At 40.3% G+C, this 26,104-nt stretch overlaps 1 protein-coding gene across 23 annotated transcripts in view; it reads right to left on the bottom strand.

The window, feature by feature from the left end:
- The window catches only part of NRXN1 (neurexin 1), a 2,019,102-nt gene that overhangs the window by 527,455 nt on the left and 1,465,543 nt on the right, over positions 1 to 26,104 (bottom strand). The window lies entirely within an intron of this gene.

Below are 26,104 nucleotides of genomic sequence, written 5' to 3'. Positions count from 1 at the left end.
AAAGGAAAGGAGGGAGGAATATGGGCTAAGGGCCTCAGCCTGTATCATAAGGCCAGAGTGGGAAGAGCAGATTTGCCTGGGTACATGAATGATGCCTGGGGTGAATCCACATCTGAGTGCTGCCAATGAAGTTGCCCAGTAAAGCTTGAATGTTGCAATTACTAGGGTGTGGGTGGCCACCAAATGTTTGAATGGAGCCACCCTCCTGAGTGGAAACAGAAGTCATGCTCAGTATTCAGTATTCCTATTCAGCAGGAGAGATATCCCATTGCTTCCTCAAATCTTGCAACAAACCCTGAAACATAAGGTCAACCCCTAACCAAACAAGGTAATGAAGAAATCCTCAAGCAGCCAATTGTCAAGACCCATTGATGACAAAACCATGTTGTAATCTGGGGGAACCAGCCTCCACAAGAAGACATGGGGAAATAAATGGATATGTGTTCCTTTCCCCTGACCCAGTGTTCACATCTGGATTGAAATCCTCAAAGTACTTCTGATCCCCCTAAAGACTAGCTGCTCAGCCTTGTGCTGATCTACCATGAAGAGATGTGGACATTGAAAAGTGTGATTGCTGGTAACGTACACAGTTCTGATATTACAGAAACGAGGATGCACATACTCTTGAACAAATGTTTTTGGTATGCAAACTGTTTTCTTTGGGCCTGATCTTTGAGTACTAGTGTAGAGAGGTAGATGAACATGTCATCTATAGAGTTCACCCTTTCCCCTCTGTCATATTGGAAGAACAGCAAGAGAACACTGAAGATGAAACCTGTTATCATCCCGATAGTACATCAAAGGTATGAGAGACGCTATGCACTGAGACAACCTTACGGAATGTATCCTCGAACTGACGCAATAGACATGAGTCTGCAGACAACGCTGGGCATAGAAGAACTATTAGTAAAGTCTGACAGATGTAAAGTGACGTCATGAAGAAGAGACAATATGTGGACACACTAAACCAGATGTATGAATATCTAGAGAATGCAAAGATAATGAAAATCATATATACTTAGACGATAAGTAACAAGTGATGCAGTAGATGTTTATATGCAGAAATGCAAGGTATATAAGATGATGTAGAAGCTTGCACGGCAAAATGACACTTTGCACTGTTCCATGAATCACGTTGTTTGTTGGCAGTGCAAAGTCACTTTGCACCAGTGAAAAGAACTTTGCCCCAAGGAAAATATTCTATAAATCAGGCCCCAATAGTCCACTCCCAGAAATAGAGTTCCTGTTGTTGCTGACAGCATCCTGGCAGGACATTTCTGCATATGTACCTTGTGACAGTAGGAGTAAAAACAGTTCACACATTCTATTAGTTAGCAGTCAAATGGAGACATGGAGATTTTTAATACCACAGCAGGTACATTGTGATTAGTTTTTAAATTGACACTTTAATGCCACCTTGATAACATTAGATGTCATGTATGTGTTTAATACAGAATGTACAAATCTAACTAATGTGACACAAGGCTGGCCAGTGAAGTTCATACACGGTCTTAAGTCGTATAGAATGGAAGGGGCTGGCTCCTATCAGAACTAGGGCACCCAAGCAAGTCCCCTCAAGTCCCGCTTTGCCGCGGGAGATTGCTGTTCTGCTGCTACTCTTGGATGCGTTATTTGGATCGTTTTAAAAGGATTGCCTGCCTTGAACTGCCTATACCAGAAGGCTTGGCTGCATCTAGGGGAGGGGCTATAAAACCTGCTGTGCACGCGCACCGCATGCGCGCACCCAAGCAAGTCCCCTCAAGTCCCGCTTTGCCACGGGAGATTGCTGTTCTGCTGCTGCTCTTGGACGCGTTATTTGGAACGTTTTAAAAGGATTGCCTGCCTTGAACTGCATATACCAGTAGGTGAACCTTCTTCCCACACTCATTGACTTTATATTACCACCCAACAGTGCTTTAAGGACTTCCCTAATCTTTTTGTGTGTTTACCTCTTAGGCTTGCTGCATCTAGGGGAGGGACTATAAAACCTGCTGTGCGCGCACACCGCGCGCGCGCACCCAAGCAAGTCCCCTCAGTCCCGCTTTGCCGCTTAGCCGCAGAGTTGCAGTGTTGTGGCTAGGAGATTATTAATTTTTTTTTCTTCCTTGTTTTTCTGTCACCTTTCTTTTTAAGCTTTGTTTTTCTTTTTAATGTTTGGGAGCCTTTTTGAGCAGTCTCTAAATAATGCTAATTTCATTGTTTGTGTTGTTTTTAATTATTTAACGTTAAATTCATAACTCTGCTTTAGTGATTTAAATTGTATTTGTGATTTGCATTAGCTTTTTAACTGAATTTCACTATGAGTTTAGTTCCATATACTTTGAAATCCAATATGCCAAAATCAATAACACACACAGACACTCCTATCAGTGTTTGTTCGACTAAATCAAAAAGTAATTTAAAAAAGGTGTTCTCAACCACAACAATCACGCTGACACTGCAAGTGAAACCGCGACCGAAAACCCCTACTGTGAGTAAAGATATTAGACAATTCTGCCCCGCTCTGAAAAATACTCCACACCATATTATTATTTCAACTCTGCAGAAGAGTCAATATGAATTAAACATGCTTCCCCACCCAGAGTGAAAAGATAGTCCTAACCCTCCAGCAAAGAACCATGACGAAATTCAAACGCCGGTGAAACAAACGTCCCAGGTTAACACGCACGCTATCACATCATGATCCATCAACGAATCCTAAGTTGTGTGATGTGGAACCCGAGATGCGCAAAGAACTCATGGTGTCTGATAACACCATGCTACAAACAATCAAACAGTCTGAACAAGATAAGATCATTAGGCCACAACTAGATCAAATACAAGAAATATCAGAAGTTGAAAACAGTGAAGAAAATGATGAAAATGAAAATGTATTTATAGATGTGTCCAAACACACTACCACCCGAAAAAAGAGCTTGTCACCTACAACTTCGGTCACAGATTATCATCAACGTTGTTCAATGGATTCCTCCATCTCCGTGGCCGAATCATTCATATTGCCCACGCCGCGACATTGCACTTCTTCAAGGGAAAAACAGTAATACCACCAAACTCGGGGCTCTTGGAAGTCACGTTGGTGGCGGTAAACACCACGATCCAAAGTTTATTTAAGCTTTTTGAAACCCTCGAACAAAAAATCATCCTGCAATCCGAAAAGATTGATCAAATTACATCATGGATTCAAGCACATCCACACCAAAGAGAGAAATCTCAACATGAAGATTTGTTCATAAATAACTTGTCTAGAAGTGTTGAAATTGGTACAGTACCTTCAACAGTTGCAAACGCCTCCCAGCTTTTGAGCACATTATCTGCCCAATTGAAACAGAAGTCTTGAAAACAGCTGATCCAAACTTCTCGTGGATAAGTGTTGATAATAATACCGTCACAACTATTCAACAGACTAATAAAGTAACCTATGATGTCTTTTCGAAACGTCCTCATCATAAAGGTAAAGCCAGACACCTTATGACCAAACCAATGCAACCAACAAGAAGAGGCAATAAACCGAGTGTTCTGTCTTTACGTACTCCTACCGTAGACTTGACAGGTCCCACAAAGAGTCTTAATGAACTACAGGATGGCACTGACTCATCGACTGAAATGTTAGCTCCATCAAATCAAACAGAAATTCAGCCTCAACCTCCAACAAACCATTCTCCATTAAATCAACTTGTTACAGCACTTGACTCAGCGAATCAGAATCATCATAACAAATTAAATCCTTCAAGAATCAGTAACGGAATTGTACATACTAAGAACTCGGCTCCCTCGCCAGCAGTACTTCATCAAGTAGGATCCATAAAAAACAAACAACATCAGAATGATGAAATAAAAAATGTGGTAGATGCCTATCTTCTACAACGCTCAAATGAATTAAGGTCATTAAATCCAGCAAAAGAGAAATCTAACCAAGATATGAATCTAGCCTCACAAGAAGCCCATACCAGCGGAGTATCAAAACATCCTCATGACTTGAGTTGCAGAGAAGATTCAACTCAATTCATCTTCGAGAAATCCTCCGCTCCAATGTCTTTAAGGGACGGGCCCTACTTTGGCACAAGCTACGAACAGAACGAGACCATCAAGTCTATGATCGAAACTTATTTTTCGCAACATTTCCAGACGATGAATGCTTTTGAGTGAACAAAAGAAACACAACAAAAAGTTACTTTCGCTGACGATAGGATTCCTGTCCACGAGTCTTTATCACATCAAAAGACGAGCATTATGAGGAAAAACTCCCCCTTCAAAAATCAATCTACAACTAGAGAGTCGTCCAACAAACAGCACAGGATGGACCCTAGAAAAAAAAGTCATTTGCAAATTATCACACATTAATATTGAAATGTCGTGCTGCTCCACATCCGCAATATGATTTATAGAGAGCTAGCATGCTAAACATCTCTAATGATGTCCCAGAGCTAGGAGATTTAACTTCAGCTGACATTGATCAAGTAGAATTTATCTGCGATGTAAATCTATCTATTGTTTCGTCTGTGGATGAAATCCGGCCTAGTGATGAATACTCTATGGCAAGTCAGGGTGGAACTCTTCAAAATGGGTTTTTTGCTAGCTCAGGATCCAGAAAGGAAAAATTGTGATTCTCCATCTGACTCGCAAATACATACACAATCTCCTATTTCCGAATGCCAGTGTATCCACTGCACTAATGAACAACCCAAAACAGGGTATTTATCTGGACTTCAGGCATAACCATCATTGCACCAAAAAGCGATAAAAAAAAATCACCCAAATTGCCTGACATTAGTAAGTTGGAAACAAGAGGACATGCTCACTTACTAACTGAACAGAACGATAACCTTATTGAAGCAGATATTGTAGCCCTTCAAGAAACTTGGTTAAATGCTACTCCGATATGGGATAATCATGAAATATCTATTATTCCAGCGCCTACAGCGCAAAAGGGTCGTCCTATGGCAGGTCTGTTGGTCGCCGTAGAAACGAGCGCAGGATTAAAATTGCACTCATGGGCTTGCCCAAACAACTACATGCAACTCGTGAAAATCACGATGGACTCTCAAGATGTGGTGCTAATTAACCTTTACAGAAACCCACTAGCCATATCTGATGGCCTCTTCTATAAAGATCTATCTGAATTATTTGAATTGATCGCAAAAACCAAAGGAGTAACATCAGTCATATTAGTTGTAGATTTTAATCTCGACTCCATTAAATCCATCAAAGGGAAAAAAACTCAAGAGATTAATAAATGGACTGCTTTCATGAAGCATGCAGGCATGAGAATGGTCAACGGTTCACTTCCCGGTGACATTCCTCCACAGATGACCTGGCAGAGAGGAGCCTCAGTAAGCACCATCGATTATATATACTTAACAGAAGCGCATTTCATGCAGGCATCAAGCCTCAAGATAATAGAACAAGCGATGAGCGATCATCATATGTTAAAGTTAATCTGGCCAAGGGACAATTATGATGACTCATGTGAGCGCCAATGGATGTCTCAAAATTTGACCATCAATAATGCAAATTCTCGCTTTAAGTGGTCTCCAAAAAACTTGACTGCGCTTAATGAAACATTGAAGTTGCAAGATTTTCATCATATAAACTCATATGTGGATGCACTGTCATCATATAAAACCCTTTACATTCCGACCATAAGGTCACCTATTCATACTTTTGATCCTGTGATGTCACATGCAAAAAAAGAATACCGAAATGCATTAAGAACAACCAGACACCTCCCATGGAATGAGAGGATCAAAGCCCGTAAAGTGCTGAAATCACGCTACAGAAACTGGGTTAGGTCCCATAAAGCTAAACTTTTTCAACATGATGGAGAGGCTTTTCTTGTAGCTACACTGAATAAACATGCCTCACAAATTTGGCAATTGCTAAATGCAAATACTCATCATTTGCAATCACAACTAAATGGAGTTACTGAAAATCAATGGATACTACACTTCACAAATTTATATACTGATAACTCCTTTGAACTCTTTCAGTACAAAAGCCAATTTTCATCTTCTTGGTCCTTGGAATGCTCCGAGAATATAATAGGAGAACTAATAGCAAAGTCTTCATCATCACGAGCTGCCGGGCCCGATGGCATTACCAACGTTATGCTAAAGGAACATCCCAAGCATTGGGCAATCGTCTTTAACAACATCTTTCAACGTATTCTTCGATCAAAGAAAATACCGAACTCTTGGCACACTTCTATAATTGTCCCAATCTTTAAAAAAAGGGATCGTGGAACACCGTCGAACTATCGACTGATAGCTCTCTTGGACTCCCCAGGCAAGGCCTTCAATTGCTTAGACTTTAATCGATGGACCCTGATAAGCAACCGTCGTGATCGAAAACAAACGGGCTTTGTTCCTGGCCTTGGGACAGCAGTTAATCTCTTGACCCTCAATTCATTAAAAGCACAAGCGCAACATACAAGAACACCCTTATTCTTTGCATTTGTTAATCTAAATGCAGCTTTTGACTCAGTGTCAAGAGTGAAACTTATTGAAAAACTCATTAAAGCTCAATGTCCTCAAGATCTTATTGACATTATCTTTGCTTTACATTCTTCAACGTCTATTCAGATCCATTTGGCTATGATGGGCATGCTGTCTGCGGTCATTGGAACATTGAGAGGGCTGAAACAGGGGTGTATCCTAGCTTCAGCCCCCTTTAATTATTTTATCCATGATGTACAAGACATCTTCCCATTCACCTAAAATGAATTCAGCTCCTATCCAAGCATTGTGGTATGCTGACGAACTCGTCCTGGTCTCTGAAACCCCATCAGGCCTACAGAAGCTAATTCCTACCCTTGCTACTTATTTTGACGAGAATGAGTTGTCGATGAATGTTAAAAAATCCCACATCGTAGCCTATAATCCTAAACCAACTCATAGAACTAAATACACCTGGATGGTCAAGGACATAATTCTGGACACTGTTTCATGCGATAAATACCTGGGATCACAATTTGAAGCAGATCCATCTGCCATAGAGCATTTGCAGACATTACAAAACAAATTGTCATCGGCCATATCTCAAACCAAACTCATTCTCCATAAATATTGCACATTTTCTATCAGCCCTGCATTACACTATTAGCAACAAAAAGTAACACTAGTGTTATTGTATGGGTTGGAGGCAAGAGCTATCACCGATACTCAAGATTTAGATAAACTAGAATCCAAATTTTGGAGAAAAAGCTTAAATGTTCCACAATCAACACCTGGTCCATGGTTGAGATACAAGCTAGGTCTTGTTTCGTTAACTGCAAAATATCATTGGCAATTATGTGCGTTATTTTGAAAATGTCTTGCAAATACCATTGAAGGGTCGATTCTAGCCACTCTATCCACTTATTTGTTTACATCAACTCATCCGTTTGTCCAGAAATGGACTAAATATGTGTATCAAATTATGATCAGCGCAGATGTAGATTTCAAAACACTTATACAAAACCCTATCAGAGCAAAAAAGAAAATATTTCTCGATGACTGCACATTGTCGTCTTGCTTCCGAGACACACAGGTTGCCCCTGAGCTATTCTTTGTAGCTCATATGAATTGTAATTGTCTTTATTTTGAAGCACTTCAGCTTGCAGTCACTGCTCCTTATGCCAGGGTACAGTTGCTTGTGTGCCCATCTGACTGTAGCATATTTGTAGTTGTGGTATTGTGTGGAAAGTCATTCTTTACACTAGAGATGGTATTGACCTTTTCTTAAAAATGAAAACAGTCAGGTGATTCACGTCGAAAGAACGTCAATCCCATATTCATTCACACTCAACAGATGTAGCCAAATGTGTTCTGAAATGTGTTTATTCTATTTCTATAAAGTGTGCACATTTCACTTGTCCACTGTGCAACGCATGGGATTACAATGGGGGCACTGAGAACGTAGTTCACTAACGCAAATCATGTTTCATTTTTAGCTGGTCGAAATAAGAAAAGAACACTATTTAATAAACACAACGGATACCTTTTAACTACATTTCAGTAGCTGCATTAAAGTGTTAATAACATCCGAAAGCATGTGCTGCTGGCTAGGATTGCAACATTGCCCTTGTCAGACACTTCTAGAAGGGTTCGAAACTGCAAGTCGCTCACAATTGCCACATGAGATTGTCCCAATTGCTGCATTTGTATAAGTATAGTAATGCCCTCTTCTCGTGAGCCGCGCGTAACTTCCAGGCAGAACAATCACGAGAAGAGATGGGCTGCCTTGCTGTGTGATGGCGCAGATTTATAATTATCAAGCACGAGGCTCAGGTTGTCAAGTGGCCGATAAAGCAATCATGGGATTTTTCTATCCTCTCGATTCAGCTGGGTGCATCTGTGTCAGAAGCGAGGAGCCATCAGGGATAACATTATGAGGCCACTCCACGTGGGCAGCCCAGAAGATGCATTTGGCACCGACATCTCTCACCTCTGTTGGGACATAATTGAGTTTTGTAAAAGTGGGAGGGAAGCTGACAAGAAGCCCTTTGGGAGAATGCGTGTGCTCTTTTGTGAGCAGAATTAAAAATATGTGCTAAGTATCTAACCATGTAAATTCTGTCGAGAAGCATATCGAATGATCCATCAACATCATGCTGATTAGCTCATATGTTTTTAATGCTTTATATACAATTGGGTGCAGAGACTAGCAGTTGTACCATGCACATGATTGGCAAAGGAGGTGACACTCGGACCCCATCTTTTGCAGGATAAATGGACACGATTTTGTGGGATTATCTGTTTTTGTAATTTGTATTGAAGCTCCTCCGTATTTAATGTAGTCATAGGTTTAGTTGCAGGGGCTGTTTGTAGTGCGCCCTGAATAATTTAATTAAGTGTGGGTGAAAGAATTGGCAAGGAGGTGTTCTTCACCCCCCTCCTGTGCAGAAGGTATTCTCCAATTTGTGTGGGTATATCTATTTTCGGAATTACCAAATCCGCTGATGTTGATTTGCTTCAGACCCTGTGTTACAGTTTGGTGTAAGGTGATAGATACACGGATGATGTAAAGGGACAAGCGGTTTGCACCTGTTCGCAGTCTATATACTGCCACCCTGGAAGTCAGAGGCACAAAAGACTGTGCACTAAAGCGCGGCATGATGTAGGCTTCCAGGCATGCAGTATACAGACTGCGGGAAGGAGGCAGTCAGAGGCTGGAGCCTGCGGCAGGTCAATGGGTGGGGGTGGTCGGAGCAGGTGGAGGGGGGCCGAGGGTGCCACTCACCAGTGGGGAATTCTGGGTGGGGTTCCTGAAAAGAACCGGGAGACGGCCAATTATAAAAGGCCAGACTGCAAATGTGACCTTTTGTTCTGGAATCTGCAGGTTAGGCCTTTTGTAACCAGCCTTTAGACATATGTTCGTCTGTGTCACTAGTAAATACGGAATTTAGTTACATTTATTTACATATCTTTGTTCAATTTATAACCCCTTCATTTTGATTACATGTTTGTACAGGAATTTCAAACATGTTGATTTACTATGAAAACCTGTGCACGCGGTTATATTATTAGTTTTTTATTCCGAGTGGAATGTAGAGGACTGAGGGTGGGTGCTCACAATTCCTGTACTAATGGAATGTGACAGTGTTATTATACAACCTGTAACACGCTTCAGAATGCTATTTGTCTTTACAAATGTGGATAACAAGTTACAAATGCAGTTACGGAACTGCTGTTGACAACTAATGTAAAGTGATGGAATGATTGCACCTTAATACAATGCGCCCAACAAGAAATGTGACATTGTCGCGCTGTAGTTTGCAGGAATGATTTCCAACCCTGTTATTATTGTAATGTTGGATGCCCTGAGAAAATAGCGTGCACTCTTTCAGCCTGCTGTTAGTGAACCCGAGGACGCCATGCTGTGCTCTCTCAATGAAGGGTGAGCGTGTTACTGCGAGAGAAAATAACATGTTTCATGGCAATCTGGTAAACAGAACCTGTGCTTGGCCAACGCATTATCCACTGGCGACGTATCTTGCAAGGGATTCAAGGCGTTAAGGATGGAAACCCTTGTGAGAAATCGTGTCAATCAGTTCTCAATTATTTTCCGGTTTAAATGTGTGGACAATTTCCTAAACTTCAAACATGTCAGTAGGACACAACCATGGAACAATGAAGTAGGTTATACATATGTACACACACACAGACACTTAGGGGCTGATTCATGGAATTATTTGCAAAGAAAAACGGGGATTTGTGCGCCATTCTGCTTGCAAATCCCCATTTGTCAGACAGGGATTTGCGGGCAGAATTGTGCACAAATCACCGTTTTTTGACGCAAATAATTCCATGAATCAGCCCCACAGACACAACTGCACAGTGCAAACACTTTGCTTAAGGGAAAATTAAGGTGAGTACGTTCAGTGCCACAAGACCCTTGAAATTCAGTGAAAAAAACGTGTGTGTAAATGAACTTAAAGTGCTGATATAATGTAACACACCCCCTGAAATGTGCCAGTTGTTGGAACTATACCACCTTAGCTATGATCCCCCATTGCACATGAACAGTCATGATGAGTCAGACCAATGAACAGTGGAGTGAAATACCACATACCTTTCAACAACATGTATGAATGAATGGTCTCTCGCATGCTCGTGGATGGGTCCCCTTTGCAAATAATACATGTAACCCTTTACCTGCCCTACACCTTCATAACTGAGCTATTGGAGGTCATTACGACCCAGGCTTTAAGGGTTAACGCCGTCGTAAATCCTTAACGCCTGATTCCAATTTTAACGGCTGCTTTTAGCAGGCGTTAAAATCCATGGCGCTAACCCGCCTTGGTGCTAATTACGGCACCGTAATTTACAGTGCCGTAATTAGCGCCTTCTCCACTCCCATTATGCCCTATGGGGCAAAAATGGGAATGCGGAAGAGTAAATGGGAAATGGGGATTTACCGCCCCACTCACCTTGGAATGGGGCGGTAAATCTGCCACCCACCATGGTGTAAACATAGTTTACACCATGGTGGTAAAGTTGGTGTACTTACCGCCTGGGTCGTAATGACCTCCATTGTTTGCTTACTTCCCAGCAGCCCATGTGGACTGACACATGCATATTTTCAATTATAAATTGAAGCAAATAAAAGACCTGAAACGTAAGGCAAGATTTTGAAAACCGGTGAGAGTGAAACCTCCATCCAAAGATATTATCCAGAAATCAGATCATCACGCCGATACACGTAAAAGCTTGCTGTTGGTCAGACCACCAAGGTATTTTCTTTTCAATCATTATATCTGGTTATGCTACAGATAGTGCATGCGTGTGCCCTAAATCCATATTGCACAGAGGCACTCGCAATGTCTCACAGGAGGTCTTTAGGTCTGTTGTTTCTTCCTAACTGTTGGCTATTGAGGGCAGGGGCTCACTGGAATCATCTACCGCTCAATTGCAAGATATTTTAAATGTCGCATTTGACAAATTAACACCCCGAAACCCTCATTTATAAGAAAAGAAGTACATCCTTGTGCCAACCAGTAGTTCTCTTCTGATATGTTGGTAGCCAGACAGCTCAAACAGGCTGCTGAAAGAGGATGGCAGAAAAATCCTATAAAAAAGAATCTAGCTCTGTATAAAGAAGCAGCAGCTAAACAGTATAAAGATGCTATCTTGACAGCAAAAAAAGCTAAGATGGAAGAATGCATCCATGGAGCAAAATCTAGCACTAGAGAGCTATTCACAATTTTGAACGAGCTAAAGAGAAAAACGCAAGAGCCACAGTTAGTTGTGGACGATGCATGGTGCCAAAATATCCATGAAAGCTTTGAACAAAAGGTCAGACAGCAACAAGGGAGTATACCAACTAACCCTCACATTCCACATGCAGCAGGTATGGACAACAGGACCTTTGACTCGGAAAAGGATAAAGATGCTAATGCTTTATCTTGTACAAGCAGGTCTGAATTTATCAACAATGGTTGCTAACCTGAAACCCACCCAATGTAAAGGGGACATCTTCCCTGCAACACTGTTTAAGGAATACTACTCCAGTTTTGCCATACTAGCCATGCTCCTTCCAGGAGGCGAAAGTAACGGATTGTATTAAGGAAGCTCGTATCACCCCTTTACTAAAAAAGGAGGGCCTGGATCCTCAGGAACCCCTGAACTACCACCCTATAACAAATGTCTCTTTCTTGTTAAAGATCATTGATAAAGTTGCCTGTACACAGTATAACACCTTTGTTGAAGAGAGGGACCATTTGTTTAATGGCCAGTCGGGCTTTAGGAAAAACTACAGAACAGAAACGGCCCTGGAGGAAGTTAAATCTGCCCTAGTCAGAATTGTTGATCAGGGCAGCCTGGCTATGCTGCTGTTGCTGGACCTGTCCGCCATATTTGATATGGTTGATCATAACAGGCTGGCAGACAGCCTAACTGAGGTTGGCAATGGTTCCAAGTTAGCAGCTAATTGGTTCAGATCGTTTCTTGGACCAAGGAGAGCCAAGGTACCCAGGGGGGACTTTAAGTCTCAAGAGGTCCTACTTTGTTGTGATGTTCCACAGGATCCAGTTTGTCCCCGCTTCTGTACAACATGTATTCCAAGCCTCTGTTTGATCTCTTGGATAGCTTGGGTGTCAAATGTGGAAATTATGCTGACAACACCCAGATTATCCTGAAACTGTCGGGCTCCTATGAGGCAGACTCACGGTTGGTCGGTGGGGTTTTTGATGCTATCAATGTCTGGATGGGAAACAACTCCTTGCCATTAAATCATAAGAAAACCAAGGTTTTCATTCTTGACAGCACAGCTACGCTTAAGACACTGGGACCTCAGTATGAGGCATTCTTGATTGGTGGGGCCAGTATTCAGGTCTCTAGCCAAGGTAAAACCTCAGGGGTGGTCTTTGATTGCAATCTAGACTTCAAGAAACATGTTTCCTACTTAACTTCTAACTGCACTTATATGACTCAATTGTTGTGACAGATTCAGCCATATTTGTCAGAGGGAAATAGGGCTCTGATAGCCACAGTGACTATTAATTCCAGGCTTGATTACAGTAATGGGCTTTTGGTTGGCACCACACAAGCAAACATAAGAAAATTGCGAATTATTCAGAATGGGGCTGTCAGAGCTGTATGTGGCATCAGACATAGAGATCATGGGCCTCATTAGAAGTTTGGCAGAAGTTTGGGATCCAGGGGTCTGGGACGACCTACCCCTCTCCATCAGGCAGCTTCCTTTGCTTGCCCAATTCAAGAAAGTGCTAAAAGGTCACCTGTTTAATGGTGGAGGATCTTAGCCTCCCCTATTTCTCCTCTTGGTCCCTGACTGCTACCCCAAGGCCAGCCTTGCTCATTTTATGTTTCTTGTTTGTACTGTCTGTGAACGCTCTGAGGCCTGCGGATGAGTTGGCGCTTAATACAAATTATTTTGAATAGAATAGAAAGACAGTATCAACTGATTGTGAAATAGATAGGCATGTTTGCATACTGCCACATAGAGAGCATGACAATAATTAAAGTGGTATGGAACAGAATTTCATATTAACAATTTGGCAGAGTGAAATATATGTAGATGAGAAATGTCCTTGATGCTATAAAACTGAGAATGAGCACAGCAAGTTACATATCATGTGTAATCCTGACAAGAAAAAGAAGAATAAAATACAATCTAACATTTTGAGTACGTGATGTAACATATATCTGCAAAGGTGGAAAGCAAATTGATAAAGGGATAACATCAGAATGTGTAGTGGAATAAGAATAATTTCACCTTTTTCTGATTTGAATACAAATAATGAGCAGCCATTCAGGAGTCAGCTGATAATTGACTGCATCATTGTTTTTGAAGACATCATAAAAAGGAACCAGATTAAAAGAAAGTCTGTGTATTATCACCAAGCAATATAAACAGTGTTGACAAGCACGATTGCACCCAGTCAACACATAACAAGGAGGATGTAGGACTAGATTGAGAAAGACTTTGAAAAACAGGATAATACATTTGTGGACAAAAGGAACATGCTCAGCAGGAGTTGCACAATATCTAGATAATAAGAACATTCAAAATTAAGTTCTTAACTGGCAACTTTATTAGCATATAATTGGCAGAGAAGGAAATTAACAATAATTAAATAAAGCAGTCATAAGTATAAGAGGACAACAATTAGAAACTTGACCAGAGATAAAGGAGAAAACAAGATCGTATCCTTCAGAAAGGTTAGAATATTAACGGGCTATAAATGTTACTGCTACCACAAGTAAAGGAATGACAGAAAATAACGATTCCCAAATGACTAAAGAATGGAAGGTGCAGCAGAAGCTGGAAACGAAACCCAGCGGGGTTGGAAATAAGTCATCAACTTCCCCTGTACCCAAGTGATTGATTGCAGTCCTGTAACAAGTAGGATGGACTCAATGTTTCGTGTCAGACCACCCACATAATGTAGTACTGAATCAATTAATCTCAGATTTTAATAACAAATATAGCATTCTGCAAGGTTCTTTTTGTTTTTTCCTCTATTCATATATAACTATGTGTCTGTTTTGTTTGAACATATACAAATATTTGCGGTTAAGGTATGTTAATATTCTGATGACACCCACATAATATTTAAACTTTCACCCAGCACTCCGAGCCTGATATATAGTATTCAAAAGTGCACAATACACACAGCTTTGGGATATGGCAGAAGTATCTCAAAATGAACCCCAACAACTGATTGATTTTACTGGTCAAAGTATCTCACAAAACATGGCTGTTAAATATCTGACAATGCAGTTACGGGATAACCCACACAAATTCCTGTGTGGTTAAGAACCTGATTGCACCACCTTTGATAGCAGCTGCAGCTTTGTAGATCATTCACATCTCAGAATGCTGAAGCACATCTTTCTCTGCCCCCCCCCCCACCCCCCCGCACAAAAGGCAGGCAGTGTTTGTGACGAGGATGTCTCACATCAATAAAAACATTATCCACCTGGGTATGCCCACATTCATTGTTTACCACCTACACTGAATGCAGAAATCTGCAGAACATATGGTCCTTTAATTTTAAAATGTCAAACATATCTCACCTGGTCCTCATTCACAGCATGTGCTACTGATTAGGGCTTACATGAAGTTTATATCTCTGTGTATGGTACATTGTGTCAATATTAAATCAGATCTTATTTTATATTAAATTATTTCACACATTATTAGCTTAGCCATACACTGTGTTCATCTTCATCTTGGCTTCAAGATACCCCTTAGCATATTTTAAATACCAGACTGTAAAGCTCTACAATTCTATCTCAGATCACTTAAGATTAATGAATTAATTAATCTTGTATAACTCACTTAATACCGGAGACATAAGTATACTTGTGTAATTAACTCTTAAATAAGTTGGACCTATGTCTGTCTGTTTGTGGAATTTATGCTATTTACTCCTTCATACACTACTAGTTTCTTCAGAAGAATGACACTCTTACTCATTGAAAAGGCCTTTCCCATTGTGAGGATCCCCACATAATTAGCGCCATGGGAGGGGGTGCAGTCTAATCAGGATGCTCGGATTACAGGCTGTATTCTATAGTGCAAGATTGCATTCCGAGTATCCTTGGTGGGCAGCGCCCCCGCCCATCACCACTTAGCAGCCATATGGTTTCATAGCACCCATGTAGTTTCATACACAGGTGCTAATGTGCCTTTATTTTATTTAAAAAACTAAAAACAAAAATAAAATATGTACCTTACTTGCAGGGCCTGCCGGCAGAGTAGTACTGCTCCCATGAAGTCTGTTTTCATGTAAAAAACATCACAGTCATCAACATGAAAAATTGACTTCCTGTCAGCAGCACAAGAACGGTAAGTTTATTTAATAAAAAAGACATTATTAGCACAGGGTAGGGAACTACACAGGTGCTAATGGTGATATGCACCTCGTGGCTGGCTGACCCTTTCGACTGCACTCAGGCCCTTAACTTTGGTGGCGGGACATTACCTATAGGGTCGGTCGGCTGGCCACCTCGGGGCATATGGCCTCCATATATGCCACTACTGTACCTGGAATGAACATGTTTAGAAGTATAAATTCCCTTATTCACACACAGTTCAAATTTGAAACAATGCCCAGTGTTCCATCTGTCAAAGAAGGAGCTATCTTGGAATAGTAGAAAGAAATAACAGAACATAAAATATTAAATGTTCACTCCAAATGCAGTAATTAAATGTAATAAAAATGCACATATGTATATTTATTAATGTAATCTTTACTCTTAGTGTTAAGAATTTGTTTTAAGTGTTACGTTGCAACGAAAATGGACATCAAAGAGAGAGAAGAAATAATTAGGAAATTGATTGAATGTGTTCACTTTATCACTCCATAAATATCCCTGTGCAGCAATTTACTCTACTTCAGCATTTTACAAGTATTGGGATCTTTTACTGCCTGTGTGCCTGGCAATATGATTATATGTAATTCTTCCCGACAGAAGCACAACAGAATTTGTATTTCCAATACATTTGTTAACATATGTTAATTTCCTCATTTTCTGTTTCATCAGTGGTTCCATTATATAAAACCAAATGTATGCAGATTCTCTGAAAGTTCTTTCAAATGTAGATTAAATATGAACTTCATTTCTTTGCTTCCACCGGTGAAACATGTATATTCGTAGATTATTTTAACCTTCATAAATGAACACCATTTGTTGTTATGTTTCACAGATTGTGGGGGTGGCAATGTTATAATAAATTGATGTTTTAGATATATAAGTGTGTGTGTTTGTGTGTGTGCCTGTTTGTGTGTTTGCAAGTGTTGATATAATGATTCTGCCATCTTTTCTAGAGAGAAACGAAGCAAAAACAATGACTGCAAGACAATTCTCACACATTCTAATTTGTAACAGTGCTAGTCCTTGAGCAAAAATAAATGTGTTCTGTAAAATAACAAAAACAAACGAAAAAGTCAACGAGCAGTGCCCCAACAAACCCCCACCCCTGAGTACAGCTTCCATGGAGTTATCAAAATACACAGCTTGAGAAATATAACCCGTGAGGTCTCAAGGTTGTTCTGTTTGTATTTCAACAGGTCAAGGCTTGCAGATGGGTGAGACAAGTAAGATCGTTGTTAAGTTTCTGAACATTATTCAGAAACGGTAAACAGATAGCAAAGTACCTAGGTATATTATTATGGAACAAAAAAGAAAGGAGTTATTCCCATAGGAGAGCAGTTGGGTCACCTGCTGCCAACAGCAGGCTATTTTATGTTACAAAAAATTAATCTCCCATTGATGCTGATTGACCACATATTATAGGACCAATTGAGTAGAGCTGGGATTGTGTTGGATTTCCAAAGGCCTCCTATGAGTAACCTAGCTGCTTGAAGTGACATAGACAGGACATCTAATGACCATTTCTCCAATTGAGCGGTTTTTCTCACAAGGCACACTTCTACATGTTTAGTTACCAAATAACACCCTATAGTAGTTAATTCATTAATAATGGAGAACCAGTGAAATGCCATTGGCACAAATCACCATTATTGCATTGGAAGATCCAGTGTGGGACCACTTACATCTTGTATAACATTTGCAAGGCTTGTTCTGTGTCTTGATTTAATAACAGTGATTTGTGGGCTTCTCTAATATTGGATCCCCATGTAGTGACAGTCAATTCAATCTCTAAATACTGATGTCACACATTAATGAGTACATCCAAAAACCAAGAAAGAGTATATTTGTTCATATAAATCCTCCATTCTTGAGGAATGAGAGGTTCAGTTCCTCAAAACGTGTTAGAGGACATACCTCCTTAAGTCATCCTTTTTGATTTAGCCAATGAGATAGTTGTAAATAGTGATGCATATCCTTTTACCCAGTTCAAATACCTCTTGGCAATTAACTTCCTGTCTGAGAATAAGTACATGGCAAGCACACATCCTCAATGTTACCCCTGATTTAAGACAGTGTTTTGAAATGGTGGGCTGCAGTTGAGATTCCCATGTAGATGGGGTCAATGCTCTTGGAAAAGTTGTAGTTTTTTCATAATATTTACTTTGTCTGAAATAAGCATTGTTGCTTTGTGGGAGGATGCACTGAGCCTCTCCGCCAATAAACTAAGTTGGATTGCAAGACAGTATGTAATGAAGTCAGGAAATGCCATCCCATTAGGTTTCTGAGGAAGATACACGATCCTTCGGGTGCTCCTTGGCCTAGAGCCCTACCCCCAGATGAAATTCATTCCTTCTATTTGGAGAGACAGCCAGACCCATTCAGGGTCATTTACATGGAGAGTCTGAAAAAAGCAATCTAGAGAGAATGCTCAATTTAATGAACACCATTCTACCCATCCATGATACCACCAGAAATATCCAGGAAGACAAGTCATAGTTCTCGATAGTTCCTGAGATCATCCCTGTTAAATTAATCCCTACATATTTCATTGAGACAACCACAATTTTAAATTGGGAAATTTGTGTGAGATTTTCCATGTGAGGTCTGGACAGTGTGAGGTTAAGTATTTCAGACTTCTCTCATTGTTAATCTTGAATCCACAGGCTTCTTTGAAACTAGCTAAGAGGTTGATTAGAGCTGGGATAGAGGCATTGAGCTTCGATAGGGTGATTCATACAACAACTGAGAACAGGGAGGCTTTGTATACCCTACTAAAATATTCCACACCTGATATTTCATTACACACACAAATCACTGTGGTTAAGGTGTACACAGATAAGGCAAATTTGAGTAGCGAAACAGGACACCCTTACTACCTGACCTGCATGAAGATGCAGTGCTCACATATAAAGCCATTTTCTCTGCTCCGCGCAGACAGGGGATGGTAGATTGATATCACCACCCTCTGGAATTCTTCTCTGAATACACGTTTGGCCACTACCTCCTTCAGTAACCCTCACTACACCTGTTCAAATGTCTTCTCTGTTTTTGGCACAACCAGAGCAGTTGGAATGTTGTGCTTGCACATCAATTAAGTTGACCGCAATCCTGACATTGATAACTAACTACCTATTTGAAAATAACCCACTCTGCCCCTACAAGTTTTGGTAGTAGCAGTAGAAGTCTTCTCAACAAAATCTGAAAATATGAAATCTATATTGAAGAGTGTGATTGGTCTGTAAGAGGAGCACATTATTAGATTCTTATTTGGCTTCAGCAGGACTTTCACAATCACCTACCTATGGGTTTGGTTAACTCCCATGAATTTTTTTAGAGGGTTGAATGAACAAACCTTCCACTGACCTGTTAAACAAAGGGACAAAACGACCTGCATTTGGAGATTTGAAAATCTTCAGAACATTGATCGAAATTCGTCGGATATCATGGGCAGCTGCACTTTGTCCAACAATGAGTGGATTGCCATAAGATTCCCACCTTTCCTAGAATAGAATTTGGTAACAAAGCATGTTGTCATGTATATCTTGCTCTTTTGATTGGTTATAAACCCACTACCCTCATTCATAAAATGATGAATCCTGTGGGTCCGAATTATGGACTTCAATTGAAAAATGAGCAGACCGTTGTGTTTTTCTCAGCTTGTAAAATGTGTGGTTTACTTGTCTGATAATATATTCTGTTGTATTTGTCTGCGAGGCTTGCAGTTGTTTACTTGCTGCCAGACATTGCTATATATTCTCCCTACATCCTAATATTGAGCTTAAGTTTCATCTCTGTGTGTTGTTGAAATGGGGTATTTTGTTTGTTCACTCAACTTTTGAAGCCTTCTCGCACTCTCAATGAAGTGCCCCCAAACGACTGCTTCATAGGCATCTTAGGTGATTGCCTCAACAGTATGAACTGCAGACCTGTGTGAGAAAAATGTGCTACTGCAATTTTCCATCTCCCGTTGAACAATGCATCTTGCAATAACCAAGGGGATCGTTTTTACTCCCTAGGTCTTGACTCAAATTTATCAACACGTATTTCACAACAGGATCAGATATTTATATGTTACCTATCTGAGCACTGCTGGATAAATATTGTAGACCATTCTCAATCATCATATAGTCAATTCTACAGTATCCGTTTTGCACAAGTGCAAAAAGGGAATTGTGGCAGGGTTATCATCACACATATCCCAAATAGTTTTGACTCTGGTTTTTAGATGGTTAACCACCCTCATACTGCCTGATTGCCTGGTCTAATACTTTATTCCTTCCTAGATTACAGTAATTTTCTATAATTAAGAGGCCTCAGCCAATGCCTGCACCTGCTGTTGGAAATTGGTGAATCGATTATTCTGACCTAAGTTAGGAGCATAAATTGTAGCCATTGCTAACCCTTTCTCCTGACATATGCCATTTAGCAACAGATAGCAGACCTACTTGTCCATGAACTGTGAATTGATAATACATGGAGAATCCCTGGCTAAAATGATGGCTACCCTCTTGGCGTGTTCTTAAATGAAGAGACTATTTGGACCAGATAGTCACCAACATGATCAATCTGCTAGTGTCTGACTTAAGTAGGGGGTCTCTTTAATGCAATCCATGTTTCCCTCCAATTCCTCTAGGAGCTTTTTATTAATTTGATTCTCCTCTGGGGTGAGTTTAGTCTCTTCAGATTAAAGGATGCAACCTTGAATGAGGCTCATCATATTCCAAGAGTATTAGCAATCCCTTGATTGTAGAGTACAGGTAAAAAGAGTCTATCATGTGAAAGTAGCTGTGCTCCTGATCCCTCCTCAACAAAACAACCCTACCTTACCAATAAACCAATACATATATTTCCAAAGGAAATTGAACATGTAACTGCAAAGACAAGATGCAGGGGCGAAGTAAGCAGTACTTAGGGAATGCAAATACCCCAAATCCATAGTGATCTGGCACAAAAGAATGAAAACAAAGAGAAAAAACAAAGAAAAACAAACAGAAGCTCACCATGCTTCCTGATATTGGTCACTGAACCCTCTGAACCTTCATTTGCATGTGTTTCAACAAAGAAAAATAAAAGCACAAAACAGGGGCAGCTACAATTTCGATGAAGCTAGCCAAGAAAAGGAAAGTGGAATTCAGGGTAAAGAACAACTGAGGATGCCCATGATTGCACAATCTTTGAAGGGTTTTCTGGCAGTCCTGGAAGCCAGCCCAACAACTACACGTTTTGAGATTCAGACTTAAAGTAACATTACAATGAGTTAGACTTCTCAGTTCGATATTTGAGATCTCAGTTCTGAATTTGAGATGGGCCAGGCCCCATGGTCAATCCAGGCTATGGCTGTGTCGTCATGCCTGTTACTTGCCATGAGGAGTTTTGTTCCATCTGATGGTGAAGGTGGCATTTTCTCTACATCACTTCCTGTAGGTGTGAGTATGTGATCAGCATTTGCCAAAGTTGACATCCAGTGAGCCTTGTTCCCCATGAAAAGGCCAGGCCAAAAGGAACAGTAGATAGGTATCCCACTGCTGCCAACCTGATCTGCTCTGTTACATGAGCAAGACAAGTGACTAGAGAACAGAGATAGGTCATACACTTGAAATAAAATAGCCATCAGGGATGTGAGATATTCTCCATCACTGTGAAGGAATTCATTTTCTTTAGAATGTCTTTGGTGGCACCACCAGCCAAATACTTGTTATGGCCAACCCTATGCACGTGGTCATGCAGGATGCCAGTGGCTTGCTTGTCAGGGCCAATATGTGCCAGAAGGTTCTGAGTCCTGGCCAGGATATCAGCCCCCTTAATATCCTCAATTAAGCATTTAAGACTGAGCTTTTCATTTATGTGGCAATTGTACAGGTATTCAAGTATGTGTGTGGCCACCAACCAAGCCTCCCTATGCCTGCCTGCAAATACCGTATTGCTTTTCCATTCTCATCTAATCTGGACCCTGTTATAGCAAGTGTGTGTCTCATATTCCCTAATATGATATTTATCACTTCATTTTGCAGTCTTGATTTGTGCAGCATTTTTGTCCTATGCATTCCCTCATAAAAGCCATGCATATGAGCAGATTTTTCTTTCTGGGCAGCCCTTTAGCTGATTCTCTTGCCTTGCTACTGGGAGATCTGCCTGATCCTGACATTGATGGTGCCAACAGAGATTCCCCTGCACCCACCTCCAGACGGTTAGAACTGTTGCATTTCTAAAGATGAGGCCCTCCTGTTGCCCATTCAGAAAATTTAGAAGGGATATTACTCTTGACCTTTGGCAAGAGACAGCATTTGAGTTCTTCAAAGGATTTCAAACTGTCACCCTTAGCCTTATACAGCATTGATGGTTGAGGTCATGATAGTTGAAAATGAAAAGCAAGACCCAGACTGGAAGATATTTCAATCAGAAACTGAACAACGTGTTGAAGTCGTGGTACATATTCAGGAAGGTTTCCTGGCAAGAAATGAGTGTTGTCTTGCCGATTTGGCAGAATGTAGTTCTTCAAGCCCTTTTTGGGGCCCTTACTGAGGCACTATGCCTTGCATGGAACACCAGTTTGGGATGTTCCCTACTCCGATGCTGTACCATTTGTGTGGACCATGAAAATAACATGCCAGTTTCACATGAATGTTAGCAGATGTGTGTTTGCATGCTGCAAATCTGTACACAATGCATTATTATCATCCGCAGAAGTAATTAGACCCCATTCAATCTAAAATGTTGGGGGTAAATATAAAAACAGATGTATGAATATTACCAATATTATAGCCCTCTTACACATGTAATGGTGCTTATTCAGTAAATTAAATGAACAGTGACAATTGCTACATCAATGAATCATTGCAAGGCAGGAAGAGAGTCAAGAGGATAAGCCATGTACATAAAACATATTTCTCTTAGATTAAGCAAAAAAAAAAAAAAAACACCTGCAAGTGGCAAGTATTGGACAATCACAGATGCAAAATGCATATGCCAGGTGGAATGAGCAAGTGTCTAGAGGCCAAGAAGCGCAATGACACCCAGCTTAATTAAATCAATTAGCAGTAAATAAAAGGTTCAAATGGACACAATTGTGGTCTCCTCACACGTGATTCAGAAGTCAAAAACAAGGACTAATCATTAAGCTCTAGATGAAGATAATGGTGTACCTCCACTCCCTTAGAGGCCCCAGAACAGAGAACAGGCTGCACCGTGAACTATAAAGAAGAATCCTTGGCTTAGGGCCTGACTGAGGAGAGATGATGGACTAATTTGGAAAGTGGGTAATAGTCTGACATTGCTCTCTGAACCTGAGTTTTGTTTTTCCTGCATGCTGTTAACGAGCTGAAAGTCCAAGGTTGGGAGGGCATGCCAACCAATCAGAGTGTCTATGTAACAGCATGCTATACAAGGTTGCACAGGCCAACCCGCTGCTTTTATTCTGCTATAATCAGTATTATATGTATTTAGAGGTGGTTCAAGGCGTGACTACTAGATAAGGGGCATCCAGCAATATTACTAATACTTATATGATATATAGATAGATATATTCCCTTATCCAATCCCTCCCTTTAATAGGTTTTACAGTTTACCATGTAGGTTGACGTCATAGCTGAGAGAAAAGTCAGAAAAGGGCACCTGGCTAGGTCCTGATATGCCCAGGTGGGTGTATACTTTTATACAGTCACAAAAATAAGGGTGAAAGATCACACACACATTTCTTGTTATACTCCAACAAACAACAAACAATAACTTCAAGTTTCAGCAAGGTCAGAAGGATTTTTGGCCTTTACTATTTACAATTTTGTATACAATACAAATGGGTACAATCCAATCAACTGAACTGGATTTTGGTGAACAAACAACATGTTTTGCTTTTGTTGAACGACATGTTAAACTTTCCAAATACAATGTGAACATAGAACAGCGCAAATTTTGGTGAACAAAGAACATATATCAGTGTATCGAGTGGACACTGAGTTTGTGAAGAAATCGTTGCCTGCTCTGTTCTATGTTCATATTGTATTTGGAAAGATTAATATGTCGTTCACCAAAAGCAAAACATGTTGTTTGTTCACCAAAATCCAGTTCAGTGGATTGGATTGTAACCATTTGTATTGAAAACAAAATTGTAAATAGTAAAGTGTCTTTGGGTTCTATCTCTTCACATTGAAAAATGTATACAAATTAAAATAACGCAATGCCAAAAATCCTTCTGACCTTGCTGAAACTGTTGTGTGTAGGAGTTTAACAAGAAATGTTCTTTGACTGTCATAGCTGAAATAAATTGAGGTATAAAGCCTTTGTATAATCAAAACTTTAGTGTGAGTATGTGGACTACACTTTGTTGTTCTTTGTTGTTCGCCAGATTGCCCTACTTTATTTTGAACTGATAATAAAGTACTTGCCATATTCTTTGAGTCTGTCTGGTTATTTGGGTCTGAGATTCCTAGTGGTAATTCCTTTTAGCACATGCGATGCTTTAAGGTGCAAGAGCACAAAGTATATGTAAATTGGATGTCACACATTCAATTTTTCACAAGGATTTTAGGAAAGATTAGTTGAGTGTCCGAGACATTGATTGACCTCAAGAGCAACTACCTATATTTAAGATTTGGAAAACAAGATACATTTTTAATTAAGGTAACAAGAACACAAACTATGTAACTGTATTTTCTACACACTCTGCAAAACCCTTGCAAAACAACACAGCACCCCCTCCCCTCTTGTTTCTATACGAAAATGTCCTCTTCCACTTCTTCTCAAATGTAGCTACATTTGTTGAGATTTTGTCAATGACTCATCGGCTCCAGTACCATTTCACTCTGCACATGTTGTGAGCTCTGAGACCCAGAGACTCACAGAGTATTTTGGTATGTGTCACAACATTACGTGTGCTGTGGTTCCCTAAGTCACCTCTGATCCCCACTACTAGTTAATTAAATTGCCCTAAATCTCCCCCACCTTGTTGACTGGAACCTTTTGTTTTCTGATGAATTTATAACTACTTGATGACTGTGATGTCTGCCTTAACCAAATTTTAGAAACAGGTAATGCAGACCAGTATTTAGAAACAGGTTTGTGATCCTTTTGCTTAAAACGCTGAAACATCTGCATGCCTTGTCATTTGAGGTGGTGCCTGAGGTATCATTACTCAATTAATCTTTCTTGCTCTGTTCAGAGGGGTTTTTCGTTTTACAAATAAAATAATATACATCTTTCAAAACAGGACCAGTTGAAGATGTATGAGGTCCCATTTCAACATGATAGTTGCACCCCCACCCCCTCCAGCTTAGAGTGGAAAACAGTCTGAGGTATCCGTGGGGTGCCTGTATTATAATAGAGACACATTTAAGGTTAATAGTCATTGATTATCACAAGACGGCCAGCCAGCAGGGAGCTAAAACACTAAATGACAACAGAAGAGCTATAAATCCTTCGTTGTCAGTTTATTTATTTATATTTATATAGCGCGCACACAGCCCAGGGGCATTGAGGTGCTGTTACTTGTAAGAGCTTACTTAGTTACAGAGGTACAGGAATGATAGCAGTCGTTGTAGGTGCTGATGTGAAGAAACCTGTGTTAAAAGACAACCGGGTGATAAGAATACTTTGTACCACAAGGGAAGTTACAGCCCGAAGGGTCCAGCAAACGCAGCTCGTAATGCTAGCGCTGCCAAGCACCCATTTAAAGCCCCTGAACGATAGTAATATAGAGAGGAATATATTTTTGTGTCATAGGGCTGCTAATTTGCAACATTAGGGCAGTGGCTAGGGGCCTTTGTGAGGAGCAAAGCTCCTTTCAACTGACAGTTTTGAAAGGCCCTGATGCCGACCTTGTTTCAGAAATATAACAAGCCATGAACCAACATTTTCTTTTTTCTCTACATTTAGATGATCGGTGTTATTGGTGTAATCTCTTCATCTTTTGATTGTGTGCTCCTGAGGTCAAGTGTGGACAGTTCTTCAAGACTGAGGTTTCTATTTCGAACTGTGCTTCAATTTGAATGTATGCTAAAATTTTAGATTCTCCAAAAAAGCTACTACAGACAATCACCAGTCAAAGTGAAACTTCCACACAATCGTGGAACACCTGAATATACAATATGCAAACTTTCCACGGCTATTATTTCATTCTAGGAAGATTTTAGTCATCATTTCTTCAGTTATGCATGCAGGCTATATTTAAAGGTACACTGCATGTTGCAGACCATCGTAGGTTTTTTTAGGGAAAAAATATGGTCCTCATTTTAAACTCAAGTATTCTTTTTTCTTCTCGATGACACTCATTGGTCGTTTTGAGGTAGAGATCA

This window comes from Ambystoma mexicanum, chromosome 4q, assembly GCF_040938575.1.
Source record: "Ambystoma mexicanum isolate Mex_15411 chromosome 4q, UKY_AmexF1_1, whole genome shotgun sequence".
NCBI lineage: Eukaryota > Metazoa > Chordata > Amphibia > Caudata > Ambystomatidae > Ambystoma > Ambystoma mexicanum.
Note: the sequence above shows the minus strand (reverse complement) of the source record. Positions and strands in the feature narration are given on the sequence as shown.